The sequence below is a fragment of the Lissotriton vulgaris genome, chromosome 5 (assembly GCF_964263255.1).
Source record: "Lissotriton vulgaris chromosome 5, aLisVul1.2, whole genome shotgun sequence".
NCBI classification, from domain to species: domain Eukaryota; kingdom Metazoa; phylum Chordata; class Amphibia; order Caudata; family Salamandridae; genus Lissotriton; species Lissotriton vulgaris.
The window spans coordinates 2,030,679,537-2,030,702,476 of NC_141693.1; the positions used below are offsets into that span (position 1 = coordinate 2,030,679,537).

Below are 22,940 nucleotides of genomic sequence, written 5' to 3' on the forward strand. Positions count from 1 at the left end.
GGAACTTGGTGGGCTCCCCCTGGACCAGCGCACAGCGACAATCGTGGTAATCCCAAAACCTGGGAAACCAACAACAGCATGCACATCATACCGCCCGATATCGCTCCTAAATGCTGAAGCCATGATTCTGGCGAAACTGCTAGCTACTAGGTTGATGCCTCATCTTTCGCACTTGATTCACCCGGATCAATCAGGCTTTATGCCGCGCAGAAGTACTGCCTTAAACCTTCGTGGGATCCACGGGGCACTGGCGCATGCGCCGCAACTGCAAATGCCTGCGGCAATACTATCCTTGGATGCTAGAATGGCCTTCGACATGGTCGAATGGCAGTACTTATTTGCAGTACTTACCCATATTCTAGCCCGATGGCACATGTAACGGCGAATGGTCATATATCGCGCTCGATACAACTTGCGAGGGGGACGCGACAGGGATGCCCGCTGTCACCTCTGCTGTTTGCACTGGTGTTGGAGCCATTGGCCACCTTAATAAGGACTACCCCATTGCTAAAGGGAATTAATTGGGGAGAGAGCTGGGAAGACAGAGTCTCCCTTTACGCAGACGATATGGTGGTCTACTTGACAGAACCAGAACGTGGCATACCGGAACTCCTTAAGTTGTGTGATGACCAGGGGAAGGTGTCCGAATACACGATAAATTGGACAAAATCGGTAATTTACATTTGGAACGGCACAACGCCCATCCTCCCCCCGGACTGTCCACTGGAGATAGCAGAGACCTCCTTCAAATATCTCGGGATTTATGTCACCCGGGATGCATCCGACTTCTACGAAAAAAACTTGAAGCCGCCACTAGAGCGCCTGCGGCGCGATGTGCTACATTGGAAGGCGCTGCCCTTGACACTGCTGGGAAGGGCAGCACTATTTAAAATGATGGCGTTGCCACGCTTCTTTTATGCGCTTGAAAATACTCCCCACATGGTACCGCCGCGTTATTTCCAGCAAGTGACGGCCATGGTGTCTGGTCTGCTGTGGGGAGACCGCCCTGCACTTATTGCACATGTGAAGCTAAACAGGAGCTGGTATGAGGGGGGGATAGCACTGCCGAATCTACAACTGTATTACTGGGCAACACAACTTAAGGTCATTATCCACTGGCTGCATATCCCTCAGGACGACCCCGCTTACCGGGCCGACAGAATACAACTAGGCACGCATAGTTTGCTGGCAACGCTTTATCACAAGGGATTAGCGGCAAATCTTATAGGACCCACAAAACACACAGTATCGCTATGGTACAAAGCACAGACGAAACTTAAATGGGGACGCGTGATTACAAAACTCACCCCACTATGGGACACCAAGGCACTGGGTTATTTGAGGCGAAGCAAGGGATTCACACAGTGGGACAATATTGGCATTTCGGTGGTAGGAGACCTGTGGACAGGCAAGACGGTAGTCCCTTTCTCCCAGCTTCAACAGCAATACGACCTAGGCCCAAATGAAACATATAGATATGTACAAATTAGGCACGCACTGCTAACAGCAATACCAGAGGGCACGGAGGTCCCCGAGGCCTCTCCAATGGAAGACCGATTACTCACTGACTTTATGCAACACAGCGCCACCTCACTCAAATATCACAAACTAATAAACAACCTGACAGACCCCACAAGCAAACTGCGAGAGAAATGGGTGGGAGAACTGAGGGATATGGATGAAACGGACTGGAATGCGGCACTAGCGTCCCCCAAGGAAGCGGGCATTTCAGCTAGGTTCAGATTGGTGCAGCTTAAGATACTGCATTGGATATACTACACCAGGTCCACCCTTCACAGGTTCCACAGGGCGCAACACCCTTACTGTCTCCGGGGATTCAGGGAGGAGGGCACTTTCTTCCATACTATCTGGGAATGCCCGATTATAGTTTGTCACGCATAGACTACTTCCTGACTTTGGGTGACGGTCTCCTGACTATTGAGGATGTAAACATCCGACCCAGGTGCATATCAGACCATTCCCCGGTGACGTTGACTCTGTCCTGCCAAGAGAGGACCCGCAGGAGGATATACCCAATTCACCCGGGATGCCTTAAGGTTCCCACAATTAGGAAAGACCTAAAGAGAGCGACCCAGTATTATTTCACTGAGAATACGGCATCAGTAGAATCTCCCGCGGTCCTGTGGGAAGCATACAAAACTGTCCTGAGAGGGCAAGCCATAACATCCATAGCAGGGCACAAGCGATCGCAGAGACGGGAATTGACAGAGTTAGAATTGGCTCTTCGTGCGGCGGACACAGCTCACATGGCAGACCCTAGACCGGAAACACTACATACACTGCAATTATGCCAACAGCAACACAGCGACCTCTTGAGGCGCTGGACTATAGATAACATAGCGGCGACCACACATAGAATTTATGATGTAAGGAACAAGGCAGGGAAACTGCTGGCCTGGCTGGACAAGAAGAGGGGTGGCACAAGAAATATACTGCAGCTGTGCGCTGCAGACGGGACGCTCCTCAGGCGCCCGGCAGATATAGTCGGCGAGCTGGCCGACTACTTTCAGAAGGTGTATACCCCAGAGGGGGTGGTAACACAGAGGCAGCATTAACTTCCCTCCAAAACATACCCACGCAAACGCTGACACAGAAATCGATGGCGGAGCTAGAAGCCCCACTTACGACTGAGGAAATACAGTTGGCCATCAATGCCGTACAATCTAGCAAAGCTTAGGGCCCCAACGGGATCCCAATTGAATGGTATAAGATAATTAATGTCAGAGACGTTGAGTGCACCACTGCTGGCAATGTTTGTAGAAAGTCTGGAACTTGGTGGGCTCCCCCTGGACCAGCGCACAGCGACAATCGTGGTAATCCCAAAACCTGGGAAACCAACAACAGCATGCACATCATACCGCCCGATATCGCTCCTAAATGCTGAAGCCATGATTCTGGCGAAACTGATAGCTACTAGGTTGATGCCTCATCTTTCGCACTTGATTCACCCGGATCAATCAGGCTTTATGCCGCGCAGAAGTACTGCCTTAAACCTTCGTGGGATCCACGGGGCACTGGCGCATGCGCCGCAACTGCAAATGCCTACGGCAATACTATCCTTGGATGCTAGAATGGCCTTCGACATGGTCGAATGGCAGTACTTATTTGCAGTACTTACCCACATGGAGTTCGGTCCCAAATTTATATCGTGGATACGACTTCTATATTCTAGCCGATGGCACATGTAACAGCGAATGGTCATATATCGCGCTCGATACAACTTGTGAGGGGGACGCGACAGGGATGCCAGCTGTCACCTCTGCTGTTTGCACTGGTGTTGGAGCCATTGGCCACCTTAATAAGGACTACCCCATTGCTAAAGGGAATTAATTGGGGAGAGAGCTGGGAAGACAGAGTCTCCCTTTACGCAGACGATACGGTGGTCTACTTGACAGAACCAGAACGTGGCATACCGGAACTCCTTAAGTTGTGTGATGACCAGGGGAAGGTGTCCGAATACACGATAAATTGGACAAAATCGGTAATTTACATTTGGAACGGCACAACGCCCATCCTCCCCCCGGACTGTCCACTGGAGATAGCAGAGACCTCCTTCAAATATCTCGGGATTTATGTCACCCGGGATGCATCCGACTTCTACGAAAAAAACTTGAAGCCGCCACTAGAGCGCCTGCGGCGCGATGTGCTACATTGGAAGGCGCTGCCCTTGACACTGCTGGGAAGGGCAGCACTATTTAAAATGATGGCGTTGCCACGCTTCTTTTATGCGCTTGAAAATACTCCCCACATGGTACCGCCGCGTTATTTCCAGCAAGTGACGGCCATGGTGTCTGGTCTGCTGTGGGGAGACCGCCCTGCACTTATTGCACATGTGAAGCTAAACAGGAGCTGGTATGAGGGGGGGATAGCACTGCCGAATCTACAACTGTATTACTGGGCAACACAACTTAAGGTCATTATCCACTGGCTGCATATCCCTCAGGACGACCCCGCTTACCGGGCCGACAGAATACAACTAGGCAAGCATAGTTTGCTGGCAACGCTTTATCACAAGGGATTAGCGGCAAATCTTATAGGACCCACAAAACACACAGTATCGCTATGGTACAAAGCACAGACGAAACTTAAATGGGGACGCGTGATTACAAAACTCACCCCACTATGGGACACCAAGGCACTGGGTTATTTGAGGCGAAGCAAGGGATTCACACAGTGGGACAATATTGGCATTTCGGTGGTAGGAGACCTGTGGACAGGCAAGACGGTAGTCCCTTTCTCCCAGCTTCAACAGCAATACGACCTAGGCCCAAATGAAACATATAGATATGTACAAATTAGGCACGCACTGCTAACAGCAACACCAGAGGGCACGGAGGTCCCCGAGGCCTCTCCAATGGAAGACCGATTACTCACTGACTTTATGCAACACAGCGCCACCTCACTCAAATATCACAAACTAATAAACAACCTGACAGACCCCACAAGCAAACTGCGAGAGAAATGGGTGGGAGAACTGAGGGATATGGATGAAACGGACTGGAATGCGGCACTAGCGTCCCCCAAGGAAGCGGGCATTTCAGCTAGGTTCAGATTGGTGCAGCTTAAGATACTGCATTGGATATACTACACCAGGTCCACCCTTCACAGGTTCCACAGGGCGCAACACCCTTACTGTCTCCGGGGATGCGGGGAGGAGGGCACTTTCTTCCATACTATCTGGGAATGCCCGATTATAGTTGACTACTGGAGGCAAGTAATGCGCACCATCTCCCAGACACTGGAAGTCTCCCTTACACCAGACCCCCGTAAGTGCCTGCTGAATGTATGGGAACCAAATGATCTCACACGCCAGGGACAGCTTTGGGCAACGGTGGGCATTATGGTTGCAAAGAGAGATGTGGCGCAGAGATGGGGAGCGGCAGAGTCTCCGACCTTAACGCAATGGTGTAAAAACATGGATGTGCTAATGATGACAGAAAGAGAGGTGTATAAGATGAGGGCCAATCCGCATAAGTGGAATAAAATATGGTTGCCTTGGAACAAGTATCGCTGGGAATTATGTGATTCAACTGATAGAAGACGACATTGATGTCTCAGATGACGAGGGGGAAGACGACTGGGATAGTCCCGCAGATATATAGGAATAGTGGTGGCATGGTTGCCGCCTGTTAGCTAGATGACTGGGAACGGACGCCTGAAGGTGGTTGATACACAGGAGACCCGTCACGATTACTCAACCTATTGATAATATATATCGATGGGGGGCGGAGCTAGCCGGCGTTCATGGCGGACGCTTGAGCGCGAAGCTCCGCGCTAGCGCCGCTAACAATCCATCAAATATCCTCATAGAGCGGCGATCACCGTGAAATTCCGGCGGGGGCTGTCCCTTCTCCCCCCCGTTGACCTCCGACGCAGCTTTGGTGGAGCTGCCACTGCGGGTTCCCCCGGTGACGCCGCAGACCGGAGAGCGGCGGACCGGGCCGGGATCCCCGAGCTGCCTTGAGACGCGGAGCCAGGCTGCGTCACCCGACGTGCGGCCCCTGAGGGGAGAAGTCCCGCGGGCACCGAGGCCGGCGGCTATCACGACCCCTACTGTGCCCCGAGCCCACACAGCGGACTCCTGCTACAGCGACTGCACACCCTGGATGCCCTTGGGGTTTAGGGCGAGCGCCGGCGGTGAGGCGGACCCGCCGGGAGGTCCCACGTGGTGCAGACGGGACACTGCATCGTCGCGGGCGCCATTTCCCACAACCGGAGTGGACTGACTGGCAGCTTGAGGAGGCCCTGAGGAGCGGCGGGCGGACCTGTGATAGCGCGCCCTCTGCACGAGCCCTGCACCCCTAAACTGGCTGAGGGTCCCCTGACACTGAGGCACCCAGTGGGGGAGTGAGAGCGACGGGCACCTGTCTTGACCGGTTGCGTTCCTGGCCAGGCAGGCCTGCACACGATTAGGACCTGGACTGTCCCATTGGGGGGCCTCCGGCGCAATTGGGACTGGGGCGCTGGCCTCACTATCCGCCGCAGTGATGGGCAAGGGCGACAGGACTCAAACTAAGCTGTCGTTTGACCAGAGAAGGCAGAAGGTGCCGGACCCACCGACGGACCAGACCCCGGGTGCAGCTGCAGACCCGAGCTCCGCACTGTGCGCAGAAATCAAAGGTATGCTCAACACGATGGAGAAGGGCCTACAGGAGGGTATGGCGGCCATAGGCACCAAGATAGACGCCCTGGCATACCGGATGGATCGAATGACGGAGAGGGTGGATAAGCACGCAGAGAGGCTGGACATGGCGGAGCGCAGACTAACGGAGGCGGAGGAGGCGCAAACGACGTGGGACGCTGACCGTAAGCAGTTGGGAAGGCTGCTCCAGGTGATACAGGATAAATCAGAAGATTTAGAGGCCCGCTCCAGGCGCTCCAACATCCGCGTCACGGGTGTGGCGGAGTCGACCCAGACGGGGAAAATGGAGCTATTTGTCGAGAAACTTCTTAAATCTCTGCTGGGGGACGATACCTTCTCCCCTATGTTTATAGTGGAACGTGCTCACCGCACCCTGGGACCGAGGCCTCCACCGGGTGCGAACCCTAGGCCCATAATAGCAAAACTCCTGAACTACAGGGACAGGGACGCCGCCCTCCGTGCTGCTAGAGAGAAGGGAGACCTGCAGTACGAGGGGATGAACATTTCGTTATACCCTGACTTCACCTCAAAAGTACAGGAAGAGAGGCGGCGATTTGTCCCCTACAAGCAGCAGCTCAGGGACTTGGGCTTGGACTATGCTATGTTGTACCCAGCGCGGCTGCGCATCAACAGGCAGGGCCACTCGCATTTTTTCACTGACCCCAAGGAACTGCAGAAGTCCCTGAAGCAATGGATCAAGGAACGCCGAGACGACCGATCTGCGCCGGCGGAGGAGCGTGCTGGCACTGGCGACCTGGATGAGCAGGACTAGCGGGGAAAGGGGGAGCAACGGCATCCTCTGACGGATCGAGTACGCTAGCCTCTGCACTAATCCCTGCAGGTGGAATCGAGGGAAGCCCACTCGGGGCACACCACTGCGATAAACGGACTCCTGGACATGTTGCTGCGGGTGAGATCTGCACAAGCCACACGGGTCAGGGTGGGGGGCGGCGATTACCGTGACATTGTTGGATTGCCCTGGGGTGGCGTTGCTGGGGCCCTGCCACATGGGATTGTCGACAAGGGCCGGGGGGGGGGGGGGGGGGGGACGCCCGTTAAGGCGGGTACTATACTGCTCTCATATCTTACAGCCGCACTTGCGATTGGGGGCGCTGGCGTGGGGGCTGCCTATTTACACTGCGCAGGAGGGACAACCGGTCTGAGGTCGATTTTGACATTGTGTGCGCTACCTCTGCCCTGGCGCTTACAGTGCTTGCGGCTCTTCTTGAGACTGCTTGGGGAAGTTTGAAGATGGGTGGGGGGGGTGGATGCAGGGATCTCGGTCACACCAGGTTGGGGTTGGTTGACTGTGGGCGGAGGGGGGCAATGGGGGTTCTGAATTTGGAGTTGTTTGGGATGTTTGGGGTAAGGTCCGACATGTGCTCTAACAGATTAGGAACTGCGAGGTGGGTGGGTGGCTGCCGCTACCGGGAGGGGGTGGCCCCTGTCACCACGCTGCGGTTGATGTCCTCTTCTAATGTTAATGGCTGACACGGCTCGGGCAGACTCGCTGCGGGATTCGGAATCCCTACGGGCTGTCACCTGGAATGTAAGGGGATTAAATGACTACAGGAAACTCCGCAAGGTGCTGCACTACCTACAGAGACACCACATAGACTTGGCACTGCTGCAGGAAACACATCTCCCTAACACCAGCAAGATGCTAACTTACAGGGGGCTCCAGGGACACTCCACTTCTGCAGGGTTCACTACACACGCCAGAGGGGTCCTAACCTGGGTTAACCCGAAATCTAAGCTATCCCTCGCCCTGGTGAAGGCGGACCCGGAGGGGAGGTTTGTGTTAAGCAAGTGCACGGGCAAGGGACACAACTTATTGATCATGAATGTCTATGGTCCGAACTATGACTCCCCTGACTTTTATGCAGCGGTTGCGGATCATTGTACTGAATGGTCCGCTGGGAATATGGTATGGGGAGGGGATTTCAACTTCACCTTCAACCCTGATCTAGATAGGTCCACGGGCCCTAACAGGCGCCCTGCTGCGGCGGCGCAGCGCATGCAGGCAGAAATGTTGAGGCTGGGCCTAGTGGATGTATGGAGAGAAAGACATAGCGCCAAGGGGGGGTACACGCACTACTCAGCATACCACAACATACATACCAGGATCGACTACTGGCTGGCATCACACTCCCTGTTTTCCATGGTAAGGGGCTGCAGTGTACTTCCCCGCACCCTGTCGGACCACTCCCCGGTGCTCCTGGAGTTGCGCACTCCCCTGCAGAGAATCCCGCCATTTACGTGGCGATTCCCACCTTACTCATTGCTGGACGAGGCGTTCAGGGCTGACCTGGGAGAGGACATAGACAATTTCTTTACCACTAATCTGGGCTCGGTGGACACCTTCGGGACAATCTGGGAGACATTCAAGGTGTATGTACGGGGGGTGGTCATGGCGAAGCACTCAGGGGTTCTCAAGGCGATTAGAAACAGACTGAAATTCTTGGAGGGGCAGATAGCAGACTACGAACGCCGCCAGCTCCTTGACCCGAGCCTGCCTGGGGATGACACCCTGCAGGAACTTTTGAAAGAATTCCACGAGGAGGCGGACAGGGAGGTACGACATTTAGGAAAATATGCGACGGCGCGCGCGTATGGGGAGAGCGACCGCCCGGGTTCACTGCTTGCCAGGATTATGAAAGGCGCTAGACGCAAACAGTCTGTCACGGAACTGCGCACCACTGGAGGGGTGACACTCACGGAGGAGGCGCGCATACTGGCGGAATTCAGGAGCTTCTATGAGGAGCTATACACCACTAAAATCTCGGGGGTGGAGGACCACATTGACAATTACCTTAGCTACATTAAGATGCCATTCCTGGAGAATTGGCAGAGGGAATTCCTCATGGCCCCTATCCACTGTGAGGAGATATCTGACGCGTTGGCCACCATGAGAGCTGACAGTGCCCCCGGGATAGATGGTCTAACGGTGGCCTTTTACAAGGCGTATAAGGATAAGCTGCTCCCCCATCTCTCCACTCTCTTTGACGAAATTTGCGAAAATGGCGCTATGCCCCCCACTATGCGGGAGGCGCTCATTGTCACCATCCTTAAGCCTGGTAAGCCCAGCGACCTGCCAGGCTCGTACCGCCCTTTGTCCCTTCTCAATGTGGACGCTAAACTCTACGCAAAGGTGCTGGCGACCAGGCTGGCCCTGGTGGCGCCCGAGTTGGTGGCCCCGGAGCAGGCTGGGTTCATCCCGGCTAGGAACCTCACTTACAATATTCGCACGGTCCTGGGAGCCATGCAACACACCAGGCATGATACCAAAGCTATCGCGGTCTTTCTAGACATGGAGAAGGCCTTTGACTCTGTGGAGTGGCCCTTCATGCGCAAAGTACTGCGGAAGCTGGGGCTGGGAGAGATCTTCCTCCAACTACTGGGCGCACTTTATCACCAGCCCACGGCCAGAGTCAGACTGGGAGATGCAGTCTCGGAGCCGATCTCCATCAGCAGAGGCACGAGACAGGGGTGCCCTCTTTCCCCGCTGCTATACGCCCTGGTGGCGGAGCCGCTGGCGTGTGCGATTCGGGAATACCACTCGTACGAAGCCATCAACTACCCCACCTACAAGTTAGGTATCTCCACGTATGCGGACGACACCCTTCTTTATGTCAGGGACCCGGCCAACAACATTGCGTCGGTACTGAGGGAGGTTGTGAGGTTTGGCGCGCTATCCGGGCTGAAGGTTAACTGGGCGAAGTCAGTCGCCTTCCCACTGACCCCGAATACCGTCCCCTTCGAGATGGACTACCCGCTCCAATGGTCCTCTGAGCCGATAAGGTATCTGGGCATTATGCTGCACACGGACCCGGACGTCATGCTAAGGGAGAACTACGGGGTTGCCTACAGCAAACTCGTGGATGATGTTGAGCTCTGGATTAAGCTCCCGCTGTCCCTGGTGGGACGGATTGCCTTAATGAAAATGGTCATTCTCCCGAGGTTCTTATTCCTATTCAATAATCTCCCGATTGTCCTCTCGAAAGCCTTCTTTGCAACTCTAAACAAACTCCTGGTGAGATTGGCGTGGGCTGGGAAACAACCTAGGGTGCAATGGCAGGTGCTGCAATTACCGTACGAGCAGGGGGGATTGGCGGCCCCAGATCTGGAGCGCTACTACAGGATTGCACAGGCCTCCCACCTCCACACTTGGATTCATGGCAACCAAGACATTCCGCATGTGATCCTGGAACGATTGTTCGCAGACCCTACCCCACTTCCTGCTACCATATGCGGCCCCAAAGACCGCAGGGTTGGCGTTCTGGACTCCTTGCTATCCACCAACCATGCATGGCATTCCATTGTGCAGAGGCAGAACAAGGAGCTGATGTACGCTCCCAACATGCCTATACAATGGGCGCTCTGGCTGCCGACCTTGGCGGAACCGGGTGTCCATAGGGCCCTCCACGAACTGGGTGCACACACTCTGGGGGACCTATTTGTGAACGGCAAGGCGAAGACGTGGGCGCAGATCTCGCATCGAGGGGAGAGCTCCACGTTACTCCAACGCTTCCAATACCATCGAGTCCGTAGTTCCCTTTTGGAACTACTGGGCCCGGATATGGAGGAGCCCCCCGCAGTCCCGGAACTGGTGTATGTTATAGACAGCGACTCCCCAAAGAAGCTGCTCACTAGGCTGTACAGGATAGGGCACGAACACACGGCACTGCTCTACACTAGGGCGCGGTTAGCCTGGCAGACTGACCTGGGCACCCACGTCGATGATGACATGTGGGCATACTGCTCTGCGGCCACAAGGCGCATCTCCCTGAACGGGAGGCACCGTTTGGTCCACTTTAAATTTTTACAAAGGGTATACCATACACCGGAACGGCTCCACAGGTACGGCCTCCGCGACTCCCCACACTGCGAGAGGTGCCGGGCACAGGTTGCGGACTTCTTGCACTTAGCCTGGAACTGCCCGGGGGTCCAGAGATACTGGGCAGGCGTATTCGCTGAAATGAGCACTATAGTTGAGGTGGACCTGGCAATGGACCCAGCCCTTGCCCTAATCGGCTATACGAAATCGATACCCGTCTCGATTAGGAAGCTGGTGGGCATGGGGATGCTCCTTGCGAAGCGGGTAGTTGCATTATGCTGGATGAGGGGGCCATTACCTACACTCAAGCGGTGGGCTAGCGATATGAAGTACTGTAACACTCAAGCGGATACATACAGTGAGCTCCTTCCGCCCACGAGTCGCCCCAAGAACTTTTGGGGGCTATACCAGACCCACTTGTCCTCCAGGCCGGTCGGGGATGCCTCGGGGGAGGGAGATGGGGAGGAACCGGAGAGTGTCCTGCAAGAGCCACCTGATTCACCTGCCCGGTGTGTTTCCCCGCACACTTAGCGCTCCATAGGCGTTAGGAAACACCCCATCCGTAGAAGCGTGGGATGGGAGGGCAACACATTAGATGGAGGAAGGGTGGTAGGATACACCAGCCACAACAGGAATTAGTGACACCTCAGGACTTACTCGGGGAGCACAACTGAGGGACCAGTTATGGGGAGGGGGGATGTTTATGGGGTTGGGGATTGGTTGGGAGAAAAAGTAAAAATGTACTGCTTTGTTCATTTTTTCCAAATGCACGCTGCTCAGCAGATGGTACAAGCCTACAGAGGAGAGTTTCCATCCATTGTCCTCCGGCGAGCTCTTATACTGGACTCTATGATGATAATGTATAATGACATGTGTAATTGTTGTTGCACGGAGACCTATTGCCGGCCCGAGATGGGTTGTAGGCGAGCGCTTTATGTACTTTGTGAGGTGCTTTTTCCTAATAAAATAAATTAGTAAAAAAAAGATAATATATATCGATGTGGGGAATCGTCGACACTGCCGTAGTTAATGTTTGAGTTACACGTATAATGTTAAGACTAATTGATTGGTTATGGTTTTATAAAATGAAAATAGGACATCAATCAATCTGGAGTAAGCGAGGGTGATATAAATGTAGCAAATCTTTAATTTAATGCCGCCGGACCTGATGTTGTCGGCTGAATGGCTGTGTAACTTCTGTGTGTAGATTTAACTTGCAATGACGCAGCCGGCCTCAGGGTTGTAGGCTCCTCGCTGTGTAATGACGATAAATGACAATAAATGTCTTTAAAAAAAAAAAGTACTGCAAGTCTCTACAACCGGCGTTCCTGATTTTAATGAGTCCATATAAGCTATAGCTTATATGGACTTGCTGGGTTCATTAAATATGCCTGCAATCCCATCTGTTGACATGGTTCTATCAGTTTTCGTAGTCACCACCGCCTTTCCACCGTTGAATGACAATAATCTGGAGTTGTGAAAAAGGACTGGGTATCGTATGAGCGTTTCGAGTTAGGTCTTGTCCGAGAGTATACCTCCTCTCTTAATAGGAAGTTACCAAAGTAAATTAGAATTGGTCTCAGCCTGGGGGTTCCACCTTGTATTTTGGGCAGATTCTTCTTCGCCATCATGGGAAATCGATGGACCCTCTGAATTTCTTTTTCCCACTCCCATTTGTTTAACTCTGGAAATTCCCCTTTCATCAGTTTTACTACATAGGCCTTGACATCGTCCCCTTCAATCCCTTCCTCAATGCCCAAAACCCTCAGATTGTTGCGACATTGCCGGTTTTCTAAATCTTCCAGCTTGCACTGGACATCTGACAATTGTTTCTCATGACCGCTCATAGTTGTTGTATCTCTATCCCGATGATCTTCTAAGGTGCTGATACGTTCCTCAAGCTGGGTCACCCTTGCATTTGTATCAGTACATATTTTAGCCACTTTACGGATTGCGCCCTGCAGGTTCTTATTTGCCAACCTATTCTTCTTACCCGCCAACTTAATCTCATCTTAAACCTGCTTAATTGATCCCAAAATAAGCTGTCGCGAGGAGGTCTCTGATGTGGCCCCCCCTGCAGTGTCTGCTCAGGGTAAGTATTCCATGTGGCCGAGTAATCCCATCTCAGAGCAGGCTCGGGGTTCAAGCTACTTGTCTGCTTTTGTCCACTCCCTGCTTTTTCCTGGGAATGTGTGTCTCTTTGTTTTCGTGATAACCTTTTCCTTCTTGTAGCTGTTTCTCTTTCCCGGGAAGACGCCCTCTTACCCTCCTCGGAGCTAGAGATTAAACTTAGGTCTGAAGTATTCCCCCTTTCACTGTCCACTAGCTCAGAGGGAGTACCTTCTGACCCATCTGATCCATCTGTTACAGAAAAAATAATATCTATAGCATCTTGAGTTTCTTCGAGGCCACTAGGGCCACTGCTCGCTGTAACCGCTTGAACTAAAATTTCTGTTGTTATCTAATCATTATTTAGCTCAATTTGACCTATTTGGCTATCTGGAGCAAGTTGAACCTCTGCTTCTACCATCTCGCTCCACTGTGGTGTGTCTACACTTGCGGCTGCCTGGACAGTCTGAGGCAAATTTAATATCTCCTCTTGTTGTATTGTGCACTCCTCTCCGAGGATTGTCACCATATTTCCCCCAGATTCCCCCGTTAATGTACCTTTATTGGTTGCCTCATTCTGACTAACTGAAGAAAAAAAGCCAGTTATACTATTATTCTGTGCACCGGCGATTCCTGCCACAGTTCTTTTGCTCCTAGTGTTATTCCAGGTCCCAGTGTTAACCTTGCTCTTTTTTGAGATACCGCCGTCCTCACCTTGGTTTTTCTCCGGTTCCTTTCTACTGTCTTTTCCACCGTCCCTGCCCGGATCCTTCAATTGTGCAGGGGTTTTTGCAGGAGTTTTTGGGGGTACGGTTGCTCTCTGCTGCTCCTCGGGAGTCTTTCCTTTTCCTCACCGCATTATTTTCGGTGCCATTTTCGCAAGAAGCAGCGCCAGCAATACTCCAAACAGCCAAGTATTGCCCAATCTCCACTGCTCTGTGCTCCTCAATGCTTTTGATGCTCCGCTCCTCCCGCTCTTGCCGGTGGGAAGATCCGAGATTACACTGCACTCGGTAGTGCTCTGTTCCGCCCAAGCCGCTGTTCCACTCAGAGCCTCGCTCCACACTCCATTGTCCCAGCAGCCTATACAACAGCATCGGCATTGGCACTCTCCGCAGGGGTTACCAAGTCCATCCGCCTCGATGCCTTCACTAACCGTGGGCTCCGAGCGCCGTCTCTGTGAGTCTGTCCGCGCCTCTGCTACTGCTAGTAAGAGCTCTGATACCAGATTCTCGACCGCCAGAAACCATGCGTCCGCTTCTCGAGTCTCATCCATGGGTTTATTTTTTTATTCAAACAGGAACGTAGTTTACTGCACACCTTAATCCATTTTCGATTCAGTGACTTCGGGAGCGTTCTCCCGCTGCGACTAGCCAGACGCCATCTTGGTTCTCACGTCCTCCTAACACAGCTCCAGCCCCACTGACCTGAGGACACAGCTCCAGCCCCACTGTCCTCCTAACACAGCTCCAGCCCCACTGTCCCGAGGACACAGCTTTAAGCCCCACTGTCCTGAGAGCACAGCTCCAGCCCCACTGACCTGAGGACACAGCTCCAGCCGTACTGTCCTGAGAACACATCAGCAGCCCCACTGTCCTGAGAACACAGCTCCAGCCCCACTGTCCTGAAGACACAGCTTCAGCCCCACTGACCTCCTAACACAGCTCCAGCCCCACTGTCCTGAGAACACAGCTCCAGCCCCACTGTCCTGAGAACACAGCTCCAGCCCCACTGACCTCATAACACAGCTCCAGCCCCACTGACCTGAGAACACAGCTCCAGCCCCACTGTCCTGAGAACACAGCTCCAGCCCCACTGTCCTGACAGCACATCTCCAGCCCCACTGTCCTGAGAACACATCAGCAGCCCCACTGTCCTGAGAACACAGCTCCAGCCCACTGTCCTGAGAACCCAGCTCCAGCCCCACTGTCCTGACAACACATCTCCAGCCCCACTGCCTGAGAACACATCAGCAGCCCCACTGTCCTGAGAACACAGCTCCAGCCCCACTGACGTGAGAACACAGTTCCAGCCCCACTGTCCTGAGAACAGAGCTCCAGCCCCACTGACCTGAGAACACAGCTCCAGCCCCACTGACCTGAGGACACAGCTCCAGCCCCACTGACCTGAGAACACAGCTCCAGCCCCACTGACCTCCTAACACAGCTCCAGCCCCACTGACCTCCTAACACAGCTCCAGCCCCACTGTCCTGAGAACACAGCTCCAGCCCCACTGACCTGAGGACACAGCTCCAGCCCCACTGACCTGAGAACACATCTCCAGCCCCACTGTCCTCCTAACACAGCTCCAGCCCCACTGACCTGAGGACACAGATCCAGCCCCACTGACCTGAGAACACAGCTCCAGCCCCACTGACCTGAGAACACAGCTTCAGCCCCACTGTCCTGAGAACACATCAGAAGCCCCACTGTCCTGAAAGCACAGCTTCAGCCCCACTGTCTTGAGAACACAGCCCCAGCCCCATGACCTCCTAGCACATCTCCAGCTCCACTAGTACATGAGAGTACGGACAGGAGGGAAGAACAGGTACAGGAGAGTACTGACCAGAGGGAAGTAAAGGTACATTGGAGTACTGATCAGAGAAAAGCACAAATACATGGGAGCACTGAGCGGAGGGAAGCACAAGTTTATAAAAGTACTGCCCGGACGGAAGCACGAGTACATAAGAGCAGCGGGAGGCACAGGATAGGCACATAAGAATAGTAACAAGAGAGGTAACGAGAGAGAAGCACTGATATATAATAGTCTAACATAGATGGGAAACCAGGACACAGCTGGGGGTGGGACGAAGGTGCTGCTGGAGGACAGATGAGGTTGAGAGAGGTGCCAAGCGGCCTCTGAACAACTCTTTTTTATTTTATTGAGCAGGATACAGAGATATAAACTTCATACAGTACCCATAATATGTTTGCCATCTTACCCTCAAAATAATATAACAGCAGAAGTATCATCGATACAGGTACTGAAATGCATTTACGAATTCAACAAAACATGGTCAGTAGATATTTAAAGTGCAGAATTATATAATAATGAGGGGAAAGGTGCCTCGTGCAGAACAGTAGAGTGTGAATCCAGCTCGTTCAAATCCTCATTACATATATACTATTCCAGGATCCTTTAGCCTTGAAGAAACTACTAGTGCAATTGAATCATTAAAGCTGGCTAAGGTACCAGGCCCAACAAAATCCCAGGAGATCTTTTCAAGAAGGAGCCGCAAATCTGGTCGATCTATTTTAATATGCTAGGGAATGCTATCTCTGTAGGGGGGAAAGTACCAGAATCTTGGGGCAGGGGGGGCTGAGATTATAACTATGTTTAAAAAGGGAGATGCAAGTAACCCTGCCAACTACAGGCCTATTAGCTTGATAGATAATGTGCAGATTTGGAATAAGTTGACCAACTGGGTGGAGGATAATAAAATAATGTCACCATTGCAAGCTGGTTTCAAGCCAACGGTCAACACTATTGATCAGATTTTTAAATTCTTGATTTTATATTGCAAAATAGTTTTATTACAGCAACAAAAGCTTTATGTGGCCTTTATAGACCTTATTCCACATGAAAACCTATGGTATGTCCTACTGAATTTAGGAGTTCCTCGTAATTTAGTACAACACTTAAGTAAATTGCATGAGAATAATTGTGCACAGGTTCACTGGGGCACTAATGGTGAATTGACTGAATGTATCCCGATTGAACACGGGGTGCGTCAAGGATGCGCTCACCCACGCTGTTCTACATGTACATGAATGACATCGTTGAAGTTTCAGAAATCTGTGTAAATGATTCCCGAACCCTGAATAAAAGGAAGTGTGGTAATATCTAGAATTGTATGATGTAAATGTGATGCAGTGGAACTGCATCACAGCTAAGGTTCCAAGAATAACCAGTATTGGATTGTATTGCTGAAGGTTGCTGCATGTAAATTTGTAACTCCAATAAAGTTACTTCAAAAACCTATTTGGAGCTGTCTGTCTGGATTACTACAAATTATGGCGACGAGGATGGGATGGCATGCAGATCAAGGGGTAGCACTCAAATTACTAGTGTCAAAGAAGTGGAAGATAAGGAGGAACAAGGTGAAGAATTGTTCTTAACTATAGATGGGGTGGAATTAGATGCATGAGCTAGCAGCAGAGTACAAAGTTCCCCAGGGGAAGTGTGACAGCGTGGAGAGGGAAGTTGGTATTGTCAATACCGTGGCTGGAAGGGTTCCCTAATCGGAACTTAGAGAGCCTCACACACCCAGAGTATTGGGTGTGAAACACACCGTTACTGGAGGGTGTCCAGTGTCATCATCGGCTCACTGCCCCTCGTCAGACCGGCGCTGCAATGTCTGACGGAGTAGCCAAAGGTACTCTTTTGGCTGGGTTCTTTTGTTCCTTGCCGATGGTGGGTGTAAGTGAGGATGTAGAGAGGTGTAGGCAGTGCAAAAGTGAGTGAAGAGAATAAAAAAGGTAATCAGTCCACAATCCACTTTATTAACGTGGCTGGTTCCTTAGTTAAAAGGGGGTGAGAGGGGAGTTAGAGACCGTAAAAGTGTACAGAGCACTAACTCAACCCCCTAGTGTGGTCAACATGTTTCTCGCCATCCGGCGATTCGTCAGGACCTCAATACAGTACTACACAAAAACAAGTATGAACTCAATGCTCAATCTCTTTGGAAAAAAGCAAATACAACCTCGCTGGGTCGGAGGGATAAGAGGGCCAGGGGATCCTGCTCTATTTAGGCGACCTGGAGGTAGGGAAGAAATTTCACAAAGAAAGAACACGTCAGGTCAAATATTGTATAGTGACTTCATGCTCAGATAGTGTATCGTGACTTTAGTGACAAACGCTCCACACTGTGAAGGGTGAGGGGGGTGGAGTGTGTTGGAAAGGAGAGCTCTTATACTTTGGGTGCAGAATCCCTTCCGAGTCATACTACATATGACATGAATAAAGTTTCACATTTGGAGGATTACCATAGTGCGTATAAAACATAGCTGTGGTGTGGCGCCAAAGTTTACAAGATAACACCCAAAACCTAGGAAACAACAGAAACAGGCAGCAATAGTCGTGTCCTTACCCTAAGGGGATTGTAAAGGGCCTCGCAGCATACTCCCGTGAGGCCAGCGCTATTAGGTTGGATGCACCTAAGGGGTATACAAGGAAGGAATGGATTGGTATGTGGTAAACTGGAAATAGAGGGGGGGGTTGTTTGGGTAAAGGCTAGTAGCACAGTGGAGAGTGGTCGTAAAAATGACAAGAAGTATAAGCGCCCCCAGACAGCGTAGGAGACACTATCCAGAAAGAGACTCACAGCCAGTGAAGGAGGGAAAGACTGGGAGGGATTATCTCCACTATATCGAACCCCCCCCGGGGTGTCACTGTAGTGTAGAGCTGGAGATACACTACACACTCCAGTCCACAGCATAGTACTGGGTAGAAACCAGAGGGGTGGATATAGGGTATTTAATGTGTAAAACCCGGTGTGCCTAAATATCCACGCTGGTGAAGAAAATCAGGGCAAACCCAGTGTGGAATATGCAAGGCGAAACGAAGGTAGACAGGGCCTGGGGTCATGCGGATAGCGCAAGGGGTCCAGGGTGCTGCCCTCGTTTCATGCGGTAATTGGCCTGGCAGAGTGGGTGCAGGAAAGGGTAATGGCCGTGTATGGCGTGTTAATGCCTAATGACTGGCGGGTGCTAACTAACGGGACATGGGGAAAGGCTGGCAAAAATCAAGGTAATTCGTCGAGGGTCCAGTCCAATAAACGGAGGCTTGTCCCGGAAAATGTCCCGCAGTCTAAGCTCCTGGCAACACTTCAAAGAGCTAAGGGGGTAGTGGCGAGGGCTTACCTTCAATTACGCGCCGGAACGGTGGATCACCTACCCCTCCCGCTCGCGGCACCTGGTCAGGGTGCGGAGCAGCTGGTGAGGGTTTCCACCGGTGGGCGCCATTATGAAGGAGGACGGACCTGTGACGTCAGGTCTGGTCCGGTGGTGACGCGTCAGTCATTCGTCATGCGCATGCGCATTGACCTTTCTAATCGACCAGGAAGTGTCTGTTCTCGGGTGGCACACAACGAGGGCCATCTTGGAAGGGGCAATTTATGGCGAAAGTAAAGGGTCGCTGTGTCAGTAATAGAGCAGTTAGTGGGGTGATGTTCCATGGAGCAGGTGACCAAGCTAGGAGTCCAAATGGTAAGCAAATTAGTAAATGATAGTGCAAGAGTCGCACTGATAGAATCAATGTGAACACAGTGGGTCGATCTGTCCCTATATCGATGATAAGGTGTAGGGGTGTACTTGCCATATTGGGTGGGCCCCGGGGGGGGGGGGGGTTTGAAAGGTGAAAGAGCCAAAACTAGTGACGAGACAAGGTAAAAACGCAGTGGAATATCGGACCTATTAAGTAGGCAGGGTTATATATCCTTATGTTGTTGAAGGTTCTCATCACTGTGGGCTCTCGTCAAGATCATAGGAGGCCCCTCCAATTATTCTAGGGGTAGTTGGCTTTAGGGAGTGAGGCAATGGTCAGTTGGATCTTGCATAGGGCCCAGGGTAATGGCTAGCTAGTAATAGTGAGAAAACAGGGTGTAGGACTGATGATGCTCTGTTAAGGATAGAAGGGGGTAAACCTGGGTATGAATAATACTCAGAGGCTGGGTTGGGTAGGTAGGTGTCCTAAACTGCTGGTCAAGGGAGTCTTGCTAGAGGTATGCGCCCCGGATAGACTAATGGGATGGAGAGGATACCTAGGGGGTCGTCTGGAGGCTCTTATCTTGTGACACTCGCCCAGGGAATGGTGTCATTGCCCTACTATATCTAGTTGGAGACGATGAACCCATCTTTGTTCCAGCCTGAACAAAGCTTGTCTGGTCATGGCTGGTTGGGACTCAAGTACCAACCATTGGAGGCTGTCAGCAGGGTGATTATGTAGTAGGTAATGTTCATAAAGTCTCGTGTGGGTCTTGGAGCATCGGATGTTGCTTTTATGCTCCGTTATTCTGAGCTTAACCTGTCTCATGGTCATCCCTGCATAGAATTTACCACAAGGACAGATAAGGAGATAGACACACTTAGAGCTGTTACAATTAGTATGTCTATTCAGTTTCCATGTGAAAGAATCTGTTAACTTAATTTCTTTACACTGTATGGATTGGGGACAGACCGCACATCCTCCACAGGGGTAGTGTCCTACAACCGGTGGGAGGTCCCATAGTGTCCGTTGTCCAGCACCTGGTGGTTTCTTAGGACGTGTGTGTATCAAGGAGTCTTTTAGGTTTGTTGTCCGTTTAAATGCGAACCTAGGTTTGGGTAAATCAGTGCCCCCGAGTTGAGAATGCCCCAGTGCTTATTCACTGTTTTCTTGATGAAGTTAGAGTTTCTGGTGAAATTGGTGACACATGTTATTAGATCATCGTGTTCTTTTTGATGTACTTCGAGGAGGGCCTCCCTATGGTTGTTGAGGGCTCTCTTGCTGGAGTCTCTTATCAATTTGGTGGGGTACCCCCTGTCGTGTAGTTTACGTTGTAGGGTGTTAGCTTCCTGCCTGTAGTCATCCCTTGAAGAGCAATTTCTACGTACCCTCAAGAATTGGCCAAAGGGAAGATTTTCGCGTAGTGCTCTGGGGTGATGGCTGTTAAACAGGAGGAGGCTATTTCTGTCCGTCTCCTTGCGGAACAGCGTTGTGCTCAGACCGGCTGGTCCCAGCCGTATCGTAAGGTCAAGAAAAGGCAGGGCTGTCTCTGACATGGTGCCTGTAAATTTCAAGTAGGGATTCTGTTGGTTGATCCAGGTGCAGAACTGATTGCAGCTCTCTCGGTCACCCCTCCATAATATCAGAATACCATCGATATAACGACGCCATAGTGTGAGATGTTGTCTGAAGGGGTTGGAGTCGGGATAGATGACCTGGTTCTCAAAGGCCGCCATGTAGATGCAGGCAATACTAGGGGCAAAAGTCGAACCCATAGAGGTACCCCTGATTTGGTGGTACAACTGTGAACCATATTGGAAGAAGTTTTCCGTCAGGGCGATACTCGCGCAGGCCATGATGAATGATATAGGGGTCGATGAGGACCATTCCTGCTGCGAAAGGGCAGATTCAACGGCCTCTAATGTGGCTGCATGGGGAATGTTAGTGTATAACGCTTCTACATCAAGCGTAAGGAGCAGGTCCACCTCTTCTCTACCTTCGATAGACTCAATGAGGCGCAAGACATCTCTTGTGTCTTGTAGGAAGGAGGGTATTTCCTTTACAATAGGTTGAAGGAATACATCACAAAACTTTGATAAAGGTTCCAATAGTGAGCCAATGCCCGACACGATAGGTCTACCTGGGACTGGGCTGGTCCCTTTATGAATTTTGGGCAGCGTGTAGAAATAGGGGACCCCAGGGTCCTTCATCAGAAGGAACTCTGCCTCGTGTTTCGAGATCCAGCCATTGGCTTCGCCTTCAATGATGAGACTTGAGATGTCTGTGATCAGTATGTTAGTTGGATCTGCTGGAAGGGGTCTATAGTGGGTAGTGTTGGCAAGTTGGCGCTTACACTCCGTGTCATAGTCGATGGCGTCTTGTATGACAGTGGCTCCCCCTTTATCGGCTTGTTTTATGACGATGGAGGTGTCATTGCTTAGGGAAAGATCTGCTTGTCTTTCATCTCTGCTCAGATTATTGTAACTATTGGAGTGTGGTTTATTCTCCAAGGACTTAAGTACAGCCTTCTCAAATGTCAAAACCTCTGGGGGGACCATCCCATCTGTGGGGGTAAATGTGGAGGGGTTGCGTAACCCCGAATCAGTCTTGTCAGTGGGTGGCTGATCCTGGAAATAGGCCTTAAGTCGTACTTTGCGAAAGAGTTGTTTAATTTCACACATTTCTGTAAAGCTGTCCGGGACGGGGGTGGGGATAAACCCTAGGCCCTTTTCAAGAATAGCCATTTCAATGGGAGTAAGGGCTCTGTTAGAGAGGTTAACTACTAAACGCTTCTCCCCCTCGTTGCACTCCTGGTTTCCATCGGGGCGGACGTCGATGGCTGGTCTTGCCACTGTACCCCTCTTGTGCCGCTCCGTTTGCGCCCTTTTCCTCTGCCCCAACCTCTGTCGTGAAAAGGGTTCTGGGTGTAGAATTGTGGGGGGCCTTGCGGGTAGAAGGGATATTGCCAAGGAGGCAGCATTTGTGGGGGTCCATGGAACATGGGTCCTTGATGGAAGCCCCGGTTCCAAGTTGGACGACGTTGCTGGCGGTTATTGTTAGGGGTGGTACTCGCATTGGAGTCACTGCTTGAGGATCCCCTACGACTATCAGTGCCAGAGTTCTCATCGGAGGAGTACCCGGTTTTCTTATTAGTATATCCTTCCTTGAGGTAAGGATACACTTTTTCTTTTTCAAACCTTGCTACATCTTTTTCGAGTTTAGACAATTTCTGTTTAAGTAGATATTCTTGGTTATCGGCAATCTCCTGATTGATTTCTGCGAGTTTGGCCGAAATAAAAAAATAAATTTTTTTTTTTTTTTTTTAAAAAGTGGAATTAGATGCATCTCAAGTGATAGAAACGGTGGAAAAATGATTTAGATTCTGTGATGAATATAGATAGCAGTTTAAAAAGGGAGAGTACTGGAAAATTTGAAAAACACAATTGTGAGATCACATTGGGCAAAGGGAAGTTAAATTATTGGCTGATTCTGGAAGTCTTTTTACTCTAATTTCCAAGGAAACTTTTCAAGAAAAAATGGATGGAAAGATGAAAGATCTTCTACAAGCAGATGTAAGAGCTGTTGGGTACGGTGGATCAAAAATTGATATTTTAGGCATGCAAAAT

The 22,940-nt window shown here is 51.3% G+C and overlaps 1 protein-coding gene across 1 annotated transcript in view; it reads right to left on the reverse strand.

Annotated features, from left to right (window-relative positions):
* The window catches only part of LOC147718068 (carboxypeptidase M-like), a 217,412-nt gene that overhangs the window by 47,872 nt on the left and 146,600 nt on the right, over positions 1–22,940 (reverse strand). The window lies entirely within an intron of this gene.